The sequence below is a fragment of the Athene cunicularia genome (genome assembly GCF_003259725.1).
Source record: "Athene cunicularia isolate RWA chromosome 3 unlocalized genomic scaffold, athCun1 chr3_part1, whole genome shotgun sequence".
NCBI classification, from domain to species: Eukaryota; Metazoa; Chordata; class Aves; order Strigiformes; family Strigidae; genus Athene; species Athene cunicularia.
The window spans coordinates 40,211,657-40,219,047 of NW_020799097.1; positions in this window are offsets into that span (position 1 = coordinate 40,211,657).

The following is a 7,391-nucleotide window of genomic DNA, read 5'->3' on the forward strand; positions in this document are numbered from 1 at the left end:
GCCCGCCCCGGGCCGCGCAGCGGGGGCCAGGGCAGGCCGCGGCGGCTGGTGAGCGTTGGTAGGGTTGTGTCGCACAAACTAAAATTCACAAGCTGCCCGCCCTTCTCTGTTGTAGTGTGGAAGCCGGTTTGCAGCGCGATGGGTGACGCTCGGGCCCCACAGCAGAACCGCTACTCCAGGCGCTGCAGGGACGCGAGGCGACGCTACAGTCGCTAGGCCGCAGTTCTGCCGTGGCGGCTACAATAGCGAAAATGCCCCCCGCGACCCCGCCTTATCTCTGCCTTGAACTGCAGAGGTGATGGGGTGAGGTGCCTCAAGACGTCAGCACGAGTAGATTGGTTTGAAAACTGGGGGCTTGAGAAGAGGGGCTTCTGGGACCCTGCAGACCCACCAACACCCAACCTGAAAGGCTTCACCACCACTGTAAGACTTAGTAGCATCTTGTTTGTTGGTTTTCAGGATCATGAAGGACTGACATGGTGCTACACACCAATGATTGATAGTTCAGGCAAGGATTACCATCAAGAGCTTGGCTTGATTCGGGAGATAACCTTTTCCATGCCACAATGCTAAAGGAGTATCTGCATCTACAACTTCGGTTTAGTTACAGCCATGGTGCACTTGGGATAGTACTTTTAAGAGCTTGTAGCTAAGGAAATGCATAAAGTCATAATCTCAGCAGTCTGTTTCCCTTTAATTCAGTACAAACTGTAAATAAGAAACATGTCTTGAACTCTCATGTGCTTCAACAGCATAAGCATGAAAGTCTTGTCTCTAGCTCGTGAATTGTCCTTAATTTCATCTGTGTTACTTCTGTATTCTTCCTAATCATCTTTTAAAAATATTTTTCATGTTTTGATGTCTTTGTTATCTTTTCCTCTTTCCTTCTTTGACTGGAGTGGAAAACTGTTGCAAACTGAAACATTTGAGTAGGTATATTTTTTTCACCTCATGTTCTCAGAATTGCAAAGCAAGGTGTTACTCTTCCCTTTCCTGTTCTGTTGCAGAATGATGATGTGGTAACAGCAAAAAATAAATAAAGCAACTTTACTCCACCTTAACAAGTAGATGAATTTTCAAAGAGGCAAAGTGATCTTCCTTTTTACAGGACAAAGCACTACAAGTAATGTAAAGCATAAATAATGTATATAGCAGAAGGGAATGGGATGGTGTCAGACCTTGGGGTTCCCTCTTACACTGAAAGCACCTCAGGGTACATTTAATGGCCAACAACTTGATGACATCTCAGCACTTCTGGCTAACAATGGCTGATCTGACTGCTGAAGATGGTGAGCTGTGTGCAGGCACTGGGTGTCATGTTTACAAACTATTTTGGTCATTCTTAGCAGGTATGTCCCACCTTTCCTCGTTCACTGGAGCCATCTTGTTGTCAGCAGGAGACGAGCTCTGAGACTAAATCTTGGCCTTCCCGAAAGTAGGAGGGCAGCATTTTGCATTTGGAAATCTGGATTTCCATGTAAAAAGTTCTGGGATCTATTTTGATAGAAGATAATTTAAAAATGGTATTATAAAGTGAATAATGGCACGAATTAAGAAGTAATAGTTGTTATGAACTAATCAAGAGTAACGTGGAGTTCAGCTTTCCCTTCTGGGCTCTGGCCTTGGACCCTGGCAACACAATATTCCTTTTTATATAGTTCAAGAAGGAAGCACCTGCAGTGCTTTTAGCTTAAAAAAGCAATACACAGTCCCTGTAACTATGTGACAGCTAAGTACTTTTGAAAATGGGCTGAAGAAACTTAAATTTTAAGTAACAGAAATCCACTGATAGGCACAGAGGTTTTCCCCATTTAAGTAAGCTACACTGGGACCTGACTGAGTGCTGGGGTAATTACCATGTGAAATTGTACAAGCCTGCTTTCATTTTCAGCTGTATTATCAGTTAAAAGTCAGAGCTGCAGGAGATGAATGATGCCACATGAAACCGCCGATTCCTGTAAGGTAGTACAGGTAGAAATCAGGATTATTTCACAGCCCCACATGTCAGCAGTTGCTTGCAGCAGGAGAGGAGCAGGCACTGCAGAGCTCTTCCACTGTCAGTGTTGCCAGTCTGGAGCAGCAGCCTCCTTCCTCTTCCTGCCTCTGGTCAAAAATGCCCTTTGGATTTGTGTTTGCATATGCCTTTTGTTCAGACTTTTGCACGGAGAAGCCATTTTGTGCTAGAACTTGTGGTTTTTTAAAACCAAACACCAAATATAGTAGCAAAATTGCAGTCAAATCCTACATGCTGGCAGCACTTCATGTAGCTTGTGTATCCTGTCATATGATCTAACTTGGTAAAAAAATAAACATGCTCAGCTGAAGCATATAGAAACTGAAAGCTTGCCTGAACACTGCTGCCACAAAGATTTTGTTAATACCACACTGAATCCTTGCAGACAGATTTTGTACAACTTCACCAAATTGGTTGCAGGACAGCAAGAAGCGTTAATTTTGACAAAATATTTAAAAGTGTGTGGCTTTAGTAAGTGTTTTACATTGAAGTAAGGCTTCAGTTTGGAAAAAAAAAAGGTTATAATTTCTAATTTTTTAAAAAATATCTAGTTTCCATTAAGATGGTTTTGCTCATGTTTCTATGTACTTTTCTGCAGTTGTGGTATACTGTTTTTTTTTCTTATGGATGAAAACAGAGACTCTGATACAGCCACATAGCTTCAGAGTAAAGAAGCATATAGGCCACTCTGTTGCAAAAAATATTACAAAATTACAATGACGATCATAAGGTCTGATAAAATGCGTATTACTAAATTAATGACAATCATAAGGTTTTATAAAATGCATAATTCAATTGCAGCTATTTCTACTGTGAAAGAAAGGCCAAATCAGAGTAAACATATGGGCAGAATTCCACTGGACAATTGCAGACAATGGATATACATTTCTGAACTGATTGCTTGAGGGTGACTTTAGAGATAATGGAGAGAACCAGGAGCTTTTACAGCAGAGTTCATCTTGCCAGGAATAGATGTTAACTGTAGATCTGACAAATCATGCTTTAAAATTTCCTGAATTTCTTCATTAGCTGCAAAGGAGGATTAGGCTAAATCATCTATGTTCTAGACCATCCTAGTTAGGTATTTTCATACGTGTATATATAGCTGCATCTGATATAAATAGCTCTCTATATCTGACACAAATGTATAATGCATTTCCCCTCAGTTTGAAAGAATTAGAGACGTTTCAGTCGGTAGAGCCTCTTATTTTTAACAGTAAGACTCTTGATAAGCTGACTTTAAAGGTCCAAGAGGGGAGCTCAGCAGGTCAGAATGGGAGTTACAGAGTTCAGCATGCAGAACTGGAGGGATGGACACCAAGAAGCCTCCAGCAGGAGCCCCCGAAGAGGGAGTTACTCCCAAAACCTTCCCTTTCTCTTGGAGGCAGGACACTGTGTGACACAGGGGTTCAGTTTTTGCACTTGGGCCTGATGCATCAGTGTATATTCTTGCAGATCTCAGGCAATTAAGACAGATTGACACTGAACTATTACTTATTTGTCTGTGCAGGTCATATAATTGTGTGAGGTAAGGTACATTTCATACATTAAGTGATTACCTAAAGTTGGTTCAGAGTGGAGTTTGTGTGCTTTGTAGGCTGTCTCATAAACTCAGCTGCAAATCATCTCTCCTAGAGAAGGTTTGAGATCACAAAAGCTTATGAAAATATAATAGTTCTTTGTACAGAGCATTCACACCCTGCTTTCACCAATTTACAAAATGTAGAGTGGTTTACTTCATTTGTAATGCTGCCTTTTCAATACAGCTGGCTGCAGAATTAAACTCTAATGGAATTAAGGAATCTAATATGAATATGTCTGTATTATCAGTGGGAACAGATTATGACTCACTTGGAAGAGAAACCATTGTTGTGCCCATTGGTGACTAATACAGTTCCAGCTTTTAAAATCCTTTATGTGAATTCAGACCTGGTAAATCTGGATTCAACAAATTTACCTCCTCCTCACTGATAAAAACAAGCACGGCATTGTGTAACCAATGCCCTGTAGCAATTGCACAGATGCATGGTGCTTCTCAGGAAAGCAATTACTGTCTTTTCTTCAAGCTTAGTTCTAAGGCAACCTTCTCACAAAATGGGTGGCTTTGCCAGCTGACTTTTAATTAGTGTTATTTCAGAAATGGAAGAAAGAGAATGAGGGAAGAAGTTACCAAATTGCTGTAACTGCTTAAGCAAGCAAGTGCCTCATCTGTACAATCACTGCAGTCTGTGGACCATCTTGCAGTAGTTCCACACTATGTGAAGTCAAAATAAAGGCACTTTTTTTTTTTTTCTTCCCCCTGAAGAATTTACAGCCCTCTGGCATCATCGTTGTAATAGTTCAGATGGTTTCCTTGTTCAGAAGAAACATGCAAAGGCAGAAGCCAAACCTGAAGCTGCTGAGTGACAGCTGTTCATGACTCTGGACTTCCCTGATCTAGTTACTCTATCTTTAGCAGCTACAGATACTGGCACAGATTTTTTCTGGTGCATATTCTTTACCATACAAATTGCAGAGAGAGCTAGATAGTTGGAGAGTTGTGAACTACTGCAATTAAAAATTTTGGTCTTGTGCCACTATTTAGGGAGAAAATACCAGGCACACCCTTTGACTCACACAGTGTTTTTCATGATCCTCCCTCTTCAGGGCTTCAGGCCCCAGATTTTCTTTTTGTCACTTTTTCCTTACGTGAGTTGCTCCCCATGCCCTTCACTTTAACTTAGTCCCATAAGCTTCCTTCTGGGAAGGCAGCATCTGTCTTCACAATTATATGGCAGCCAGAGGGAAAGTAGTCAGGATTATGTCTGTTGGACTGCCATCAAGCAGTCTCTTCACTCCACCCATTCCAAAAATGCTACTCATGACCCTTAACGTGAACTTGCATTTACCTGCTTGCATACAGCTCCTACTGACTCAGCAATGGGAATAAAGGATTTATGAGCTGGGTCTTAATTTGAAGCTCCTCAAAAAGTGTTTTACAACCTGGTCTGAGGATGATTAAAGCTTACTGTGCCATTAACCAAGATATACTGAGAGTTATTAGTCATCTCCACCAGCACCCTGTAGATATCTGGGACATCCAGGAGTTTCTCAAACGGTTAGTGGAAATCGAGGGCTTGATTCAACTGCACACACATAAGCATCTGATGACATATGAGGTACCCTGAGGTATGCCAGACATCCACATGGAGCAGAAAGGTATGATATGGGATACTGGTGCCATTCTGAATGAAGCAGTAGCTGCAGGCCAGGTGGAGTGCCTAGAGCACCTTCAATGACACAAGGAACCCATGTGGGCAACCGAACTAAACCCCTAATCACAACAGTCAAGAGTGCCCAGGGAGTGACTCTGCTGACCAAACATGTCTACCCACCCTCTGGCAAACTGCATTACTCTCTGGGCTCCAGCTGACCATATTAACCTGATCTCCACTGCCTGATAGCAAGTCACCTCCCTCTGCAGTTTCAATTGCTTGGGCTCCACTGTCCAGCCCTGGTAGGGCCCAGCTGCATGGCCTTGGTTCAGCATGCTCAGGGGATTGCTGCACCCTGAGAAAGGGCTGCACAGCAGAGCCTGGCAAGGTAAGGCAGAACCAGAGATGGAGGTAGGGTTGTTGAGGTGAGGTCCACGAGAGAAACGTCAAAGTGAAAAGGTATAAAATGCTAGAAAGGAAAAATAGAGAGTCAGAAAATGGCAGTTTGGTGACACTGGCCAGTGAAGACATATTTGATGTCTTGCAGGGGGAGGCAAGCATGTTAATGCTTAGTCTAGTAGCTTGCTAGTCATAACTACCTGTATTAACCAATAAATTATTACTTTACTTTACACTCTTAAATTGTGGGTATCTGCTTGCAAGGGATTATTTTGCAGATGCTGGCAAGTGTATAAGCAAAGTGACTCAGGGGGTACAGACTGTCAGGGAATGCAGGTTGCAGAGGAATTTTGTTATTCTGAAAGAGGATTAACAAAAGCTGAAAACAACTGTGTAGTCTGGTGTTATAACTATTCAAATTAGAAATTTATAGCTTGGAATTTATGGTAGCAATATAAAGAAGGGAGAAAAGGAGGGAACAAACTTTTATATCCTGAGGAACTTTTTAAGAATGTCCTCAGTTCATGGGAGCAGGAAGCTTTCACGGGAGAGGGTGCAATGAGAAAAGCAGGGAAGGCATTTGTCGAGAGAACAATTCAGGACAACAATTTGTCATGTCAAGAGAACACTAAATTTAAAGCCAATACTCAAGTTTCTGCCTAATGGGCTTTATGTAGAATTGCAGAACTTGGAATGACTGCTGCTTTATAGACAGAAAATGTGGAATTGAAATATGAAATGAAATTGCTGAAGGAACAAGACTGGAAACAGTGCTGAGCAAGGGGAACAGGACTGGTGGGAGTGAGCTTATTTGTGTCCCTCTGCTGCAGAGCTTGCATTCAGCACTTAGGTGTGAGACCAGACAGCATGATGAATGGCAGACTGGCAGTCAAAAGAAGTTCAAGCAGCTGTGAAGGGAGTATTGAAAGAGAAGTAATTTGTGGATCAGACCATTTGGCTTGCCAGAGGATCATTCCGTCACTGCAAAGGGCACTACAGAAAAGCAGAGTATGGTTCCACCTCTCAGTGCAGGGTTTGGAGACAAATAGGTTGGCCCCTGGGACTCTTTGATTTGGCTCAATCTTTTTGATTTGGCTCTGCAGGATTTCCCAGAAGGCACACCCCTGTGCTCTCTGTATACTGCTTTGCAAAAGGAGTTGAAACAGATTATGCTTCCCTCAGCTCAGATGGCTCTGGTTGCTACCACAGTAGTCCCCAAAATTGATGTGGATGTGCATGAACAGGAAAGTTCAATCATTAGATGATTTAACCTCAGGTGTCAGGTCCCTTGAATGATACCACGGCAAAGTGGATGGTGGGGCTTCTAGAAACCCCAGGAGTGTTGGTTAAAGATTTATATTTTATTGCTAGGACATCCACCACTCCCCTCTAATCAGGCAGTTTTATCAGCAGCTTCAGAAGAGAACTCACAGCATTGGGTGTGAAGGAGTCTGAAAGCATTACTGGCTCCAAACTGATGGGTGGTTGTTTTATCTGGAATAACAGAAAGCTGAGGAAGGACTAGAGCAGTAGGTATGAGACTCAGGTTTTGTGTGGGAAGGAGCAAAGAGGCAGCCTAATTAGGAGGACCAGGAACATAAACTTGCAGTGATGAATAGATTGGTACTGGCTGAGTGGACACCCACCCGACATACAAACACCTACATGCAAACATGAGCTCATCTGGGTCAGATGTTGATGTGAAAGTGAGCTAGGACTACAGCATTCCCTGATACTAGTGCTCTCAGGTAACTGCCATGTTCACTACAATTTACACCCCTTTT